This window comes from Crocuta crocuta, unplaced genomic scaffold, assembly GCF_008692635.1.
Source record: "Crocuta crocuta isolate KB4526 unplaced genomic scaffold, BGI_CrCroc_1.0 scaffold31, whole genome shotgun sequence".
Classification (NCBI taxonomy): domain Eukaryota; kingdom Metazoa; phylum Chordata; class Mammalia; order Carnivora; family Hyaenidae; genus Crocuta; species Crocuta crocuta.
This window is the reverse complement of record NW_027528362.1, coordinates 6,749,749-6,765,268: the sequence shown is the minus strand read 5'-3', so window position 1 is coordinate 6,765,268 and position 15,520 is coordinate 6,749,749. Positions and strand designations below refer to the sequence as shown.

Sequence of the window (15,520 nt, the reverse complement as noted above, 5' to 3'; positions counted from 1 at the left end):
GTTTGAGTCCTGAAATATGAATGTCTAGAAGACATCAATAGATTTGGAGTCAATGGCAAAGTAGATTTTAAAATGACATTGTTCAGAAAACCCAAAGGTATATGTTTAACTGAAGTCATATTCTCAGCATAAAAGTATGATTTTATATAAATGCAGTAGTGGGTAGAAATGACTAATAGATTTTGGGCACTCAGTCTCTCCACAACCAAAACTCAAGGGGATATGTTAGATAATCTCCAAGGCCCTCTCCTGAGCTAATATTGTATAATGCATAATTTATTCTCTATGTTATAATGGTCTTGCTTCAAAAGCACAGTGTGCACACACACACAGACACACACATACACACAGAGTCACTCACGCACTCACTCACAAGTATGGCACTTGACTTCTATTATGGCAAATACACATTGGTCTTTCCATCAGAAATACACCTCTAGGTCTTTGCCCAGTGAGATAATAAAATGATGTCTAAATATTCAATAAGTAACCCAAAAACACACTTGCTCGGTCCTCTGGGCTTTGGGCCATCACAGCTTTCTCTGGCTTTCATGTCAGTGTGTACCTCCACGATGGAATGACAACAGCCACTCTCAAATCTCCCAGCTCCCAGAAGTTTAGCTAACAGCTGGTTTTACCACCCTCTCTCCACTTTCCAGCAATAGAAAGATTAATGGCATCACATACTTGCACCAGTAGATTAATACTCAAGAGCTTAGTTGTTCTTATTCAAGCTCTTTAACTTCTCTAGCCTCAGATTCTCTAACTGTAAGTGGGTATAATAGTAGTATCTATCTCATAAGACTGTCGTGAGGAACAAATAAAATAATATATATATAATGCTGTATCTCATATCAACTTTTTATTTTCCAAAGGTATTAAAACATGCCTAAGACTCCGAGAGCAGCCTTTGTCTTCAAAAGCTATTGATATTTTCAGGGTGCCTGGAGTGGCTCCATAGTTTGAGGGTCTGACTTTTGACTTCAGCTCAGGTCATGATCTCATAGTTCGTGAGTTCTTCAAGTCCTGCTTTGGGCTCTGTGTCAACAGTGCAGAGCTTACTTGGGATTCTCTCTCCCTCTCTCTCTGCCCTTACCCCACTCTCACATGTTCTCTCTCTCTAAAAATAAATAAACTTTAAAAAAAGAGCTATAGATATTTGTATCAATTTATCCCCAGATGATCAGCCACTGACTTCCCAATCTTGAATGCCCCAGTTCCTCAGTTAGGTCCCATGCCACCAACTGGCTGCAGACATGGCCACAAGAGAGAAAGACAGACCCCATGTATTGGAAGCCATATACCTAGAGAGACAAAAGAAATTTCAGATGTCCTAGTATCCTCACAGCTAGGAGGTATTTTTGCTTTTGCTGAGTGCACCAGTGATTTCTCTTCTTACAGACATAACACGCTGACCAAAGATGTAGACAGAGCTCTATTGAGCACGATAATTACCACCATTTATTTTTAATAGTAAAAAACCAGAATGCAAAAAGATTTCTAAAGAATGTAGTATCAATTTTATGTGCCAGCTCTGCTAGGTTATGATGCCCAGTTATTTGGTCAAATACTGGTCAAGATGTTGTTGGGAATGTATTCTTAGATGTGATTAACATTTAAATCCATAGACTTTGAGTAAAGTAGATTACTGTACCATAAAACACTATAACGTGGGTGGGCCACTCAATTGGCTGAACGCCTTAAGGGCAAAGGCCAATTTCCTGAAAAAGAAGCAATTTTGCCTCAAGCCTGCAACTTAGAAATCTTGCAGACTTCAGACTCAAAACAGAAATATCTACTCTTCCTTGAACCTGCTCTAGAGATTTTGGACTTGCCAGCCCCCATAATCATGAATGAATTCCTTAAAAAAAAAAAAAAAAAAAAACCTTCTGCCTCTCCCTCAATCATTCCCCACCCACTCCCTTAAGATAGACAGACAGATAGATGATAGATAGATAGATAGATGGATAAATAGATGGATAGATAGATAGATAGATAAATAGATGATAGATAAATCATCAATCCATCTAATTTATTGATTCTATTTCTCTGCAGAAGCACTACTAATAGAAAGAATGATCACTACTATAAAGTTAAAACATACAAAACCGTTGTTTTTGTAGTTCAGAAAACAATTGAATATTGGCAATTTCATATAGTTTGACTAACACACATACATATACATACAAATTCTAAAATGAGAAAAAATCTGAATAGTTGATCCCTTTGTGAAATTATGAGTGATTTCATTTTATTCATAATTTTTAACATTTTAATCATCAAAAATTAATTTTTAGTATTTTGAAATCAGAAAAATATATGTCAGTATTTGTCACTACCAAGTCTTTTCTTCAGCAGTGCCATAAGGCTTGAAATAAGCTAAGCCATCATAAATCATTAAAGGATTCCCTTTAAACATAACTACTGTGCGGTAGCCATTTTATTTATTAACACCTTAGCAAAAGGATTAGCTTCCAGGAATGTGAAAGTATATGACCAACTATTAAATATTGATGAGTCAGGAAATGGCAAAATAATATCCTAAGCAAAATGCCTTGCCTGGGGGAAAGTTATTTTAGGAATGGTACTAGGGTAGAATGTTCAAGAAAGGGGCATAGGGCCCACAAGGAATTCCTAGGAAGCTGCTTGGAGACTAAAAGAAAGATTGGCTCCTGGAAGGAAGATAAGGCTTTGAAACCACATACATCTCATGTTGCTTTGAACCAGCCACACATTGGTGGCTAATGGAATGTGGTTCTGGTGACAGATTCCTATGAAGCAAGGCAACAGATGCTGGCTTCACTCAAACTCATCTGGGTTGGTTTGGTTTGGTTTTCTAAAGAGAAAAATCCCCAAGACCAATGTATGGAAGAGACAAATATTACTTTCAACAGAGCTCTTAAAAGTAAATACTTATTGCTATTTTTGCAAGGCATTAGTGTCATGTCAATAATAGAAAACATTTGCCTGGATTTCAAGAATACCACAATTTCTCTATGATGAGAAAACTCTTTGGGGGTTTTCCTTCTTAATCAAACTTCCATCCAAAGCAATGGATGTCTGTTGTTTATGATAAGATCTATAATTCTAGGAGGTTATGAAAAATGATGAAACGATTTGGCTTGAGGAGCCCTGTTTGGAGACTGCAGGATTCATTTTAGCAGCTGATCAGTGCCTCTCCTCAGCCCTCTAGCACATGAAACCAGCCATGGAAGTGCTCTTTTATACCAGGCTTACCTAGTGGGGGTTGACCATTCTCATGGCCCACCCTGAACTTGGTCACGTGATTTGCTTCCACCAATGGGACAGCAGCAGACCTGATGCAAGCAGACATGCACACGTTCTGGCTCCCTCTTCTGCCCCTTCACCTTCACCTTGAGATCATGCCTAGAATACCTGCTGAAGCTGAAGGCCCAGGGAACAGACATGTGACTCGGTTGCCCTGCTTGAGGCCCCAAGGCCAAATAAGATCAACAGAGCCATCTAACCACTGATAGATAATAGATCAAAGATAAATGCTTGTAGTTGATTCCCACTGAATCATCTATATGGCAGCTTTAGAGTACCAAGACATGTAAGTAGAGTCATATTTGTAGTCATATTTCACTCCTTATTTCTCACCAACACCTACCAGTCTTATCTTACTCCACCAAAGTCCTGCTGATGCTGTGATTTATATAATTTTTTTAGTGAGTTATGAGACAATAAAATTATGCCATTTTCAATTGCTTTATTAGGAACTTTCATGGAATCAGAAGAAGAGAATTTATACATTTCTCACCTGTGATATATCGACAAGGACAGACTGCAAGATGATAAAATGTGAAAGTAACTCTGCAGTACTGGGTTTGATGAGTAGTAAGAAACTCCGCCCCTGGCAAAGGCAGGAGGAGGGGCCCAGTCAGCCTGTTAGGTGTTGGAGGGGGAAGGGGGTCACAGACAAGCCCTGATATCAGGGAGGTCAACCTGGAGGACAAGGGGGAGATGTCCTGAGGTGAGCAGGCACTGGATGGTCGGCAAGATTCTAAGTGCATCCCAGAGACCAGAGACCTTGGAAAGGTTGATGGCATGACAAAGAATGAAGACAAGTGACACAATTGTGTTTTCAGGAGTATTGGAAGGACAGAGTCCCCAGCCCCAACAGGGTGACAGACAGAGACTCCGTTTTAAGGCAACAAAGAAGTAAAACTTAGCCTGACTTGGCATCTTCTGGGCAACAAAACAGAAACTGAGTAATTTGAACCACTGGGAAGTCAGAACTTGGCCAAAGAGGAAAAAGAGAAGGATGTGATGATGCCAAGCACCCTGAGTATTCAAAGTCAGGTGACCTTCCTTTCTTTCACCTTTGCAGATTTGTAGCAGGAAGAAAATGATAGAAACTGTGCTTCTTGTTCTGGGCTTGAAAAAGCAAATCAGCATGCTGGTTCAGTATTATTGGGGTAATTTTTTACATTAAAAAAGTATTGATTTTAAATATCTATCATATTTTTTAAGCAAAATAACAATCTACAGAGGAATTCCAGCATTTTCCAAATTGTATGTAACACGAAGTCGTACTTATGAGGACTCAGTCTGAAGACAGTTAAACGAATTATTCAGAAAATTCAGACTCTTGAAAACCTTTAAGGAATGAAAAAAAGCTCTGTTTGGCCTACATTATTCCGGTTGACTACCTAAATTGATCAAATTCATCCCTCATCACTCAACTTTATATCTCATTCTGCTGCACGTATAAACAAAATCCTACTTGTGGTTGCTCTAATTGCAGGCAATGAGCTCCAAAAACCAACTGAAGAGTCATGCAGTCAGATCTTTCTAATTTAATACCTGCAGGCTTTCTAAAACTGGAGGCAAATTTAAATCTAAAGTTAAAGCATAGCCCCCGGTAGGCTTCAATTACTAGACCCATGTGTGAATGTGTGCACACACACGCACTCTTTACTGCAATTTATTACAAGAAGTACATACAATGTACCTTGCATAAAAATTCCCTGAAAACTATACATCTGATTCATAATTAGTTTTTCTTCATAAACCGGGCTATAGATTAATCTAATTGTGTTGCCTACATTCGAATTTTAGCTTTTATTTGCTTCTGTTTGCCTTACTCCAAAGTCTCAAACACATATATCAGCTTTATCTGCTGTGGGCAGGTAGAGTTTGAGGCCATCACTCAGCAGTTTAGAACACAAGAGAAGCCAAGCTGAAGCTTCCTAATGTAGATGAGAGCAACAGAATCAGAGAAGGTACCCTTTATTCATGAGAAGACATTTATTTGAACTTCCTTAGCACTCCCGAGGTCAACTTTTTCTCTAGGAAATTAAAGCAAGGCTCAAGGAAAACTTAACGCGACACGTTCTAAGATGGACGACATAGAATCCAGAGAATCATTTCTTCCTGAATTGAAGAGTTCCTGTAAAGGGTATCTTTTCCTTAACTTCTGTGTAAGCAGACTGGTTGTACAGTGCTCACATCTCAGAAAATACCAGAGGAGCCAGACAAATCCCATTGTTAATTAAATGTACTTATTTGGTCACTCACACTACTCACATTAAAGACAGGCAGAATTAGGCCTTCCCATGGCTCTATTCTTACTCCCAATCTGCCTTGTCCATTAAGAAATCATGTTTTTGATAAATTCCTATGGTGCAGGTGATCTTGACTCTTATTGTTGCAAATATGTCCAAAGTCATGCCCTGGTTGGCTCCCTCCATCTTGTGCCCTCTCTATATTTGTACCCTGTGATGCCTATGTGGACATGGACTGAATGAGCCAGATCTTTGTTCTTAACTTTTGATTGCCACCGTCTGACGTGCTATGCTGAGGCTTTTTTCTTTTCCCTTCCCAATTACTAGCTCCTGTTGTACTACCAGACTACAATGCTGTCAATATCACTTGGGACTGTTCTAATTCTTCACAGCGACCAAAGTTATCAGTGTCTGGAACCCTGAGCAAGTGCAGCTTGAAACAACTCCTCATCACCAAAGTCAAGTTCATGTAGAGTGAAGAAAAGCAGGAGAGACATCCTCAAACAATGTAATGACACCCAAGACAGTCTGATGCTTCTTCCAGAAGGGAGTAGAGCAACACTCCACCCTTTTTCAGAGAAACTTTGGTATATGATGCAATCTCTGGATGAATCTGGATACCCTACACCAGTCATCAAACTGCTCACACCCTGGAATGACTGGTGACATCGTACGTTCCTTGAAGGCATCACCACTGCAGGCCAGCATCCTGCACAAGGCATCACACAGTAAGACCTCAATAAGCATTTGTTTACTTAGTCCTTTCCTTTAGAAGATCCACCATTAACAACTGACATATTCAGGATTTTTTGGCTTGAGAGATTTTTATTTTTTGTGAGTTGTTTGGTTTTAAGTCTATTATTTTGTTTTTCTTATTAGAAAAGTAATATGTATTCATTACAGTACATTTGAAAAATATATTCATGTTAAGGTACACCCATGTATATTACTCACATTTTCACTAATGTATCATCCACATTTTGATGTGTCATTAAATAGTCGTCTGCAGCATGGTTAGTAGCTGCATAGTATTCCCTCACTTGGAATATCACTATTATTTTATTCAATTGTCATTGTTAGCAAGTAGAACAGTGTATGTCTCAGAATAATGGCTTACTATGTATTTTTCAATGAATAAATGAATTAAATAGACATTTAGTTTTTCTCCATTTTCCTCTATTAAAAATAACACTGCCACGAACATGTTTATGGTTGAATCCTTGTGCACATACCTAAGTCATCCATTGGATGAATTCCTAAAGATTAAAAATTCTGGTCAAAGAGTACAAATTTGCTGGGTTTTAATCCCATCATTCTAAAATTTTCTAGAAATGACTAAGTCCCCTCCTCCACACACACACAGAAACAATCCACATTATTCAAGGTGACAACTGTTTGCATACCTCTGTTTAGCCTTACAAATGGGGGGGAAAAAATCTAGCCCTCTCTCTTCTTGCTTCATAAGAAGAACCTGGACCTAAGTGATTAGGGCATATGATTACAAGGACATGAATATATTAGGCATGAAATAAAATGGGTCAGGAAAATATCCTTTTATTTGATTCACCAGGAGCCAAATAGGAATAATTACAGGCTGTGCAGTACTGTCCAGTCACATAAGTGACTAAATTGGATCGTAATGAGTGTTTTGTGTCCTTCCAATTTGGCCATATGGCCCGTACTTCCTTTGAGCAAGTGCAGTGAAAGATAGACTTCAGCCGCAATGTCAGTATCGTCTTATGATCTACAGGTTGCCAGGGACAGAAGAACGTCATCCTCTTCATCTGCCTCCCTTCAGACAGGACTACACTTAAAATTTGCTGCAGAGGATGTATCCTGCTGTAAAATGCTTCCCTGCAAGGAATTGAAAGACAGTATGCATATCGGGTAATGGAAATGCCCCAAATATTATTGAGACATATTTGCAAACATGATATTTAATTGCAAGCTTTTCCTTTTGTGTGGCACTCACATAATTCGAAAATGAAATCCTAAACACCTGGAAATACCATTAGCAAAGTGCTTTAGGATACGACCATAAATCCCTGTTACCAACAAACTCAAGTTCAAGTGTATTTCTTGTATTTCTATAGAGTCTTTCAGTGAATACTAGAGCTGTTCCTTAAGACCATTATTTCCTAAGCATCAGCATGACTACTGAGATTATCCACTTCAATTAGACACGGTTTGTCAAAGGGGTTCTTTAACACACATGTTAAGCGGTCATTTTCAACTTACATTACTGAGACTGTGCATGTATACCTACAGTATCCAGAATCAAAGGTAATATAACACATTTTCATTCCTTCCCCACTTTTATCATGCTGCTAGGTTTTTTTTTCATTACACAATGACTTGTTGACCTAGAATTTTATTTTTTTGAGTACAGAAAATCTTAACAACAAAAATAATGACTCTAAAATTACCAAACGTAATTATGGGAACTATTTGATCTTAACATGTGAGAGACACATCAAAGGATGACAACCCAGGCTTCACAGGATAGAGACTTCTGGGAACAATTATTTCTGTTGTTAAAAAGGGGAGGAGGGGGTGGAGGCTGAAGAAAAGAATTATCTGTTTCTCTTTCATTTAGATATCATTCATAATTGAATGTATGTATTGAAAGACAGTTTTAAATGTGCAAAACTTTATTTCTCTAAGGACATTCCATCATTTAATTAATAAATAGGTTGTAATAAATATGGTCTTATCATTAAACTATCCATGGGTGCAATAAAAGTAACAGGGTGTTACTGAAATGCTACAAGATGGCAATTGTAGATGTACATTTCATCTAGGGAATAGTCACATTGTCAGTGGGAATGTGACCTTTATTTCCTAAGTCTTTGAAAATGCCTTCTTTCGACCTATAAACATGTCTTCAGACAAACCAGTTCAGAAGACAAGATACAATAAAAAGCAAATAAGATTTGCTGTGCCTGGGTGGCTCAGTCATTTAAGCATATGACTATTTCAGCTCAGGTCATGATCTCATAGTTCATGAGTTCAAGCCCCCCATCAGGCTCTGCACTGACAACACAGAGCCTGATTGGGATTCTCTCTCTCTCTCTCTCTCTCAAAAATAAATCAATAAACTTTTTTTAAAAAGGCAAACAATACTAGTTTCCATATATTTTCTTCATAAACTCAGTGAGGTCAGTTGCAAGGAGAGGAAATCAAGCACTGAGTGCTCAAATATATTGCCCAAAGTAGTGGAGAGGAATTTAAAACTGGAATGTTGGATTCCTAAATACCAGGCAATAATATTAAAATCTGATTTGTAATATTTGATTAATGGTTTTTCCACTAGCCAATTGCTAAATGAATTACCCTTCCTAGTGTTGCAGAGATTAAAACTGCCTGCATGACCTTGGGCAAGTCACCTTAGCTCCCTGAGCTTGCCTAACCTTAATTTTAAATGGGACCTTTTCAAAATTTTTTTAATGTTTATTTATTTTTGAGAGACAGAGATAGAGTGGGAGTGCGAGACTCAGAATCTGAAGCAGACTCCAGGCTCTGAGCTGTCAGCACTGAGCCCAACGCAGGGCTTGAACTCACAAGTGGTGAGATCGTGATCTGAACTGAAGTCGAACACTTAACTGACTGAACCACCCAGGTGCCCCTAAATGGGACTTTTACATATCTATGTATAAGGTCTACCAGATGATCTTAGAGATATATTCCAGGTCTGGGATTCTTTGTTTTTGTAATATAATATCAGTTATTTGATTAGTCACTCTACACAGCTGAATCACTGACTCTGTCCACATATTGTTTCCATTTTCCTAAAACATTGAGCCATGGTTTCAAATAATATAAAGCTCTATAGATTACCATTATCTACAGTCACAACAAAGTTTTAATATATCATATTATAGAGGTGCCAAATTAAGCCAAATAGAATGAATTTGAGCCACCGCGAAAGAAATCATTACAGAGAGAGAACCTAAAATACACCTTAGTGATTATAGATTTTGCGAGGGAATGGTTTGCTTTAAAGAGAAACCATGGAAATCATAAAACTTGATAAACTCTCCTTAAAATAGGATGGGAAGATTTGTTTTCCAAGCATAGTCTTGTGGAATATTTTCTAATTAAGGGAATCATTGTATTAGTCTGTTTTAAATGAATTGTTTTCTCACTAACGTAGGTGAAACCAAAGACAAAATTGATACTGGTTCTTCAAAGCCAGAGCCCATTTCCCCATTGCTCCTTCCTAGGGGTGGAAGAACAGGGATAAGATATTAGTTCCACTGTTCAGTGCCTTGTCAAATATCTCACAGCACATTAGTGACCAAATCTACAAACAGAACCCTGGAGGCTTTTGGTCTTTCTTGACAAATATAATCACTACCAATCATATTTTTCCCAGTTATTTTTGAAGAATAGGTAACTCTTGTACATGATCACTACTCCCTACCCCCGTACAAAAAGGCATTTTGTGATTCATGGGTTAAGAGTATGCAGTTTTGACACTAACCAAATGTTTCACATTCCAAACAAACTTATGAGTCAACCAAAGACCTTAAGTTGCAGCAACATGGAATGGCCTTCTGGGTCTTTTGGAGACGGCTTTCTTTTCACTCTGTGTCTGAGAAGGAATGTTGCTTCACACCTCCCTTCCACCCCCCTCTGACTCTCTGGATTTGGCCAACAGGGATGAGAGGGCAGCAAGCAAATGATCAGAAAAGAGGGAGATTAGCCCAGAAGTCTATCCCATGTCAAGACTTTGACTGTGAAGCCTCTATAGATAAAAACTAAAAGTTCAGACTACAGACCAGACTGACCTTGAGTGCTAGCTTTCCACTGTAGATCTTTTCCTAACTGCGTGACCCTGGGTAAGACTTATAATCTCTCTAAACCTCCAGTTCCTTATTCATTACAAGAAAAAAAAATAGGGAATAATTATAAAGCACTCATGGGTTTCATGAAGGGATAAATTAAGATAGCATATATCAAAGCTAGCACAGTGTTGGGCACCTATGTCATGGATATTCATGATAAAGATTACATATTGTTGGGGCACCTGGGTGGCTCAGTTGGTTAAGCATCCGACTTCTGTTCAGGTCTTGGTCTCACAGTCTGTGAGTTCAAGTCCCCGTCAAGCTCTGTGCTGACAGCTCAAAGCCTGGAGCCTGCTTCAGGTTCTGAGTCTCCCTCCCTCTCTGCTTTCCCCTGCTTGTGCTCTTTCTCTCTTTTCTCTCTCTCTTTCAAAAATACAAATGAGCATTACAAAAAAATTTTTAAGATTACATATTTTCATGAATGCTCCAGGTCATTGTGCATTTTATGCCTTTTGAATACACAACAGCGACTTCAATTAAGGAGGTTTGTCTAGAGGGGCTGTTGTTCTCAGTGAAGAATTAATGTTGAAGCCTTGTCTTGTATTGCACTAATATCATATCTGTATTTGTTTCCTAGGCTGCAATAGCAAAGCGCCACAAAATGAGTGGCTAAAAACAAATTTATTCTCTCTCAGTTCTAGAAATGAGAGGTCCAAAACCAAGGTGTCAGATAGGCTTTGCTCCCCCACGAGTCCAGGTAAAATTCTTCCTTGTGTCTTGTAGCTTCTCGTTTGGCCAATAATCCTTGGGGTTCCTTGGCTTACAGCTGCCTTGCTCCAATCTCTGCCTCCACCCTTGACCTTCTCATTGTGTCTGTGCATTTGTGTTTTCTCCTCTTCTTATAAAGATACGTGTCATATTGGATTAGGGACCCACAATACTCCGGTATGACCTTACCTTAACTAATTACAATTGCAACAACCTTATTTCCAAATCAAGTCACTTTCTAAAATACTGGGGTTTGGGTCTTCGATATCAATTTTTGGAGGACACAATTCAACCCATAACAATATCTCCACCTGGACCACTGCAGTAGCTTCTTTCAAAGGCCTTCCTTCCCCACCCCCTGTCCATCCCCACCACCACCTAGACTCTAGTCAAAACAGATCAGCAAGAGAGGGATTAATAATGTGGATTATAGCAAGTATTATGAATTCATTTTTAAGTACTCCTAATAAGCCACTGAAATTAATCAAGCCATGTTCAGTATTTTAGGATTTTCTCTGGATCATGCTGACAATACAGCCATCTGTCATCATGTCATATTTTGATTGATTCATTTGACAATAGTCTCTCATTCTAATTTAAAACAAATAAGATAACAAGCCCTGACCAGGACTTATACTGTGGACATCAACCATTTGGGGGTCAAATACTACCTATAATTAGATCTGTTACTGATTCTTTGAGAACATTTGGCAAATCATTTGTTATTTTCATATATTTGAAATTCATAAGGGGAATTAATTATCAGTTAACTGAATAGATGCCTGAAATGTTGGGACTCCTCACTTAAAATGTCATGGTATCATCTTAAAAACCTTCAAAAGGAAACTCTTCAATAGTACTCATAACTTTTAAAATGTTATTTTTATAAGAAGTAACCTGAGAAAGACTCTGCCTATGACACTGCATTAACTTTATATCAGAAAACTTAAAATAATGCTTTCTTCAAGAAATTATTTTCAATTTGTTTAACAATTGATGTCTTAATATGTAGCCAGGAACTTCTGTTCAATGAATCCACCCAGCCTAAAATTCCCAATGCACATCAGTTCAGATACCAAGTGCTGACTGCCATGAACTATATGCTTTCTGATCACAGTACAAGGATGAAGCATTCAGATCCTACAAAAGAAAAAGCTCACTATGAGAAAAAAGTCAACTTCCATGGAAAGGAAGCCCACAGACCATTAGAGTTTCATGTGATTTGTGTAGTAACACCTCAGTGAAGCACAAGAATTGCTTAACATTCAGTGAGTTCAAAGTTCTCCACATCACACCAAAACTACACTTAAAAATGTCCTACAGAATAATGAATGAATGCCTTTCCAATTATTTTCTCACAAGGCTCAGTAATAAAGTAATTATGGAAACCACAATATGGATTTTCCTTTTAAGAGGCTCACACCTGGGGCTCCCGGGTGGCTCAGTCAGTCAAGCGTCCGACTTTGGCTCAGGTCATGATCTCATGATTCATGGGTTCGGGCTCTGCATCGGGCTCTGTGCTGACAGCTCAGAGCCTAGAACTTGTTTCGGATTCTGTGTTTCCCTCTCTCTCTGACCCTCCCCTGCTCATGCTCTCTCTCTGTCTCTCTCTGTCTCTCTCTGTCTCTGTCTCTCTCAGAAATAAATAACATTAAAAAATGGAAACCTTTACAATAAAAAAAAAAGAGGTTCATACTTGACACTTCTATGTTGGGATGGTCACTTTCATATCTGTATACATGTTGTCTCGCTATCCCGAAACTTTCTTCTTCACATCAGCAATACTGCCTCTATAAAGATATAACACTTTAGATGCTTCATATGTGCTAGACAATATTCTAGGACTTTACAAAAATTCATCATTTAATTCTTCCAACATCTTAAGAAGGTGGGTACTATGATAATCTTCATTTTTCAGATGAGTAAGCTGAGCTGTCTGAACCCAGGCATTCTGGCTCCAGAGTCGATAGACCCTTAAACATCATAGCATCTTGGCTCTAAGTATCATTGGCCAGAACACTTACACTTTGACTATATCTAATAGGCATCTCCTCACCTTTAAAATATCTGAGAAACAGGGGCATTTGTGTCAGTTGGTTGAGCTTGATACTTTGGCTCAGGTCATGGTCTCATGGTCCATGGGTTCATGCCCTGCATCTGGTTCTCTGCTGACAGCTCAGCTGATTAGGATTCTGTGTCTCACTCTCTCTCTCTGCTCCTCCCCCCGTCTCAAAAATAAACATTAAAAAAAATATATCCGAGAAAACTTTTTTTTCTCCCAACTCTTACATTTCCCATAATTTTTCTCATTTCTATATGCACTGTTATCAATTCTTTCAGCTGCCCAGGCTGGAAACTTGAGACTGGTCCTCGAATTCTCTCCTTTCCTCACACCCAACTTCCCATCCATCAGCATCTCCCTTCTAGATATTTTTGGAATCTAACCACATCTCCCCAACCACCACATGTCATCTTCATTCATGTATCTGCTAGTTTTCACCTGGACCATTGCAGTAGCCTCTTCAAATGCCGACCTGCTCCACCTACCCTGTCCCTGGGACATATACAAGCATACATGCACTAGTGTAAACTCTGCAATAAGACAGGCTCATTAAAACAAAAATACAGATAATGGCCGACCTTGCCTCAAACCCAGCAAAGTTTCCCTTCCCGTTGTAATGGATGACCAGTCTATGCTCCCACTGAGAGACAGACCCCTTGCTCACTGGGTCCCATCTCCCTTTCCTCACCCAGACACTTTGCTCCTGTGATTCTCCCCTGTCCTAGGTCATCACTTATCTTCCTCCCAAGATTCCATCAGCAAGGCTGTCCCAAGCAGGTCTTTAATGACCACCATTTTCCTGTGTCCAGTATACCTTGAAAGTAGAGTCATTCTATTAAAAACTGTTCCTAGTCACTCTCTAACATCTGACTCTTATTTTAATGGAACATATCACAAGGTAAAATTCAATTATACATACACTATTTATCAGCCTGCATATTACTTGGCCCCATCTGTGGATTCTAAGCTTCATGAAACAGGAACTCTTCTTCACAGCATCTAGAAGGGTGACTTGTATCCAGCAGACACAGCATAAACATCTTGGAATGAATGAATGAATGAATGAGGAACTGAATGGATAGATCCTACTCTTCTTTCCATGTCTTTTCTTCACTATAAAGGAAATGCTTTATCTGTGATAAGGGTCTGACCAGTATCAAACATATTTCTTGGATCTTGCATATATCATTCTTATTTTAATGGATATTAGTAAATTCTATTAGTTTATTAGACACCAAAATAGCAGCTATATATACGTACCACTATTTGATATAAATGCATTGTCAACCCTGAATTGTATTACTTTACTCACCCTCATGAATTATTCACTTTATGTCTGAATAGTTGAATTCACCATCTCCAATTCCCCCTGCAATCAATGATCAACACCATGGTTTCCTTGAACTCTCTCCATTCCTTTTTTGAAATCGCTTTAAATTCAAGTTTTATTATCTGCATTGTTGCAAACCCTTTTGGCAAAAGGCTTGAAAGAAACAAATTCATGTATTTAAATCTATGTACTATCTCTTTTCAAAATCTCACTATTTGTAACCTCCCCAACCTGCCTAACAATTATATACATCTCTGAATGTGGCTTTAGGGGCCCTTTGTTCCCGAGACTACAAAAGCAATTACACTTTTAAAACGTTACTGCAAAAAACTAATCACAATAAACAGAATGAAATGTCATTCTGAATGACAGGATGGAGCTTCAGAGAACATCAGTATTCACATGGCAAACCCCAATTTGCTGAGCCCACCAACAGGTCGCCCAGTTCTCCCTACAGTGTTGACAAATACAATTGCTGAGGCTGCTGGGCTATAATAAGGAGATCTTGAAAAGAGGTTGGGAGAAAGCTTGTAATGATAGTATTTGGAGTTTATTGCCGTCCAATAAAAATAATCGCCTGCTCTGCCTGCAAAGTCCCAGCTGACAAAGCCATGTGGCCTCATGTAGCTTTACTCTGGGAAACCTTGTAGAGGGCCAACCACAGATTGGCAAGAGAGTCCCACCTTTCTCCTGGGTTCTAGAGAGAAATGGCGTCATGACTTCTAAGGAAAGACATTCCTGTCTGTCACGTAGGATATGTTCAAGACCTGATGGGAAAATATCAGGACAGCAATGCCTTGTGTTCTGGGCAGAAGCTTCTGGGGTGTTCCTCACTGAATGAATAATGTCTGGAGATGTGCTGTACAACATATGCCTATAGTTGGCAATAGTGTGTTGCGCACTTAAAATTTTAAGAGGGTAGATCTCGTGTTAAGTGTTCTTATCAAACACACGAGAAGGGACATAAGGAAACAAAAATAAACAAATAAATAGCAAGTTTCTACTTGAGTGAAAAGCACTGTTTCTGAACCTAGCTCCTCTCTCT

General features: G+C 38.8%; 1 long non-coding RNA gene across 1 annotated transcript; it reads right to left on the bottom strand.

Moving 5' to 3' along the window:
* Positions 1-7,126: 7,126 nt before the first annotated feature.
* LOC144223273 (uncharacterized) lies at positions 7,127-14,643 on the bottom strand. The gene is made up of 4 exons (XR_013332640.1): positions 14,458-14,643; positions 14,065-14,185; positions 12,780-12,873; positions 7,127-7,382 (listed from the first exon to the last, which is right to left on the bottom strand). It is a non-coding gene; the product is annotated as an uncharacterized LOC144223273 (long non-coding RNA).
* Between the last annotated feature and the right edge of the window lie 877 nt (positions 14,644-15,520).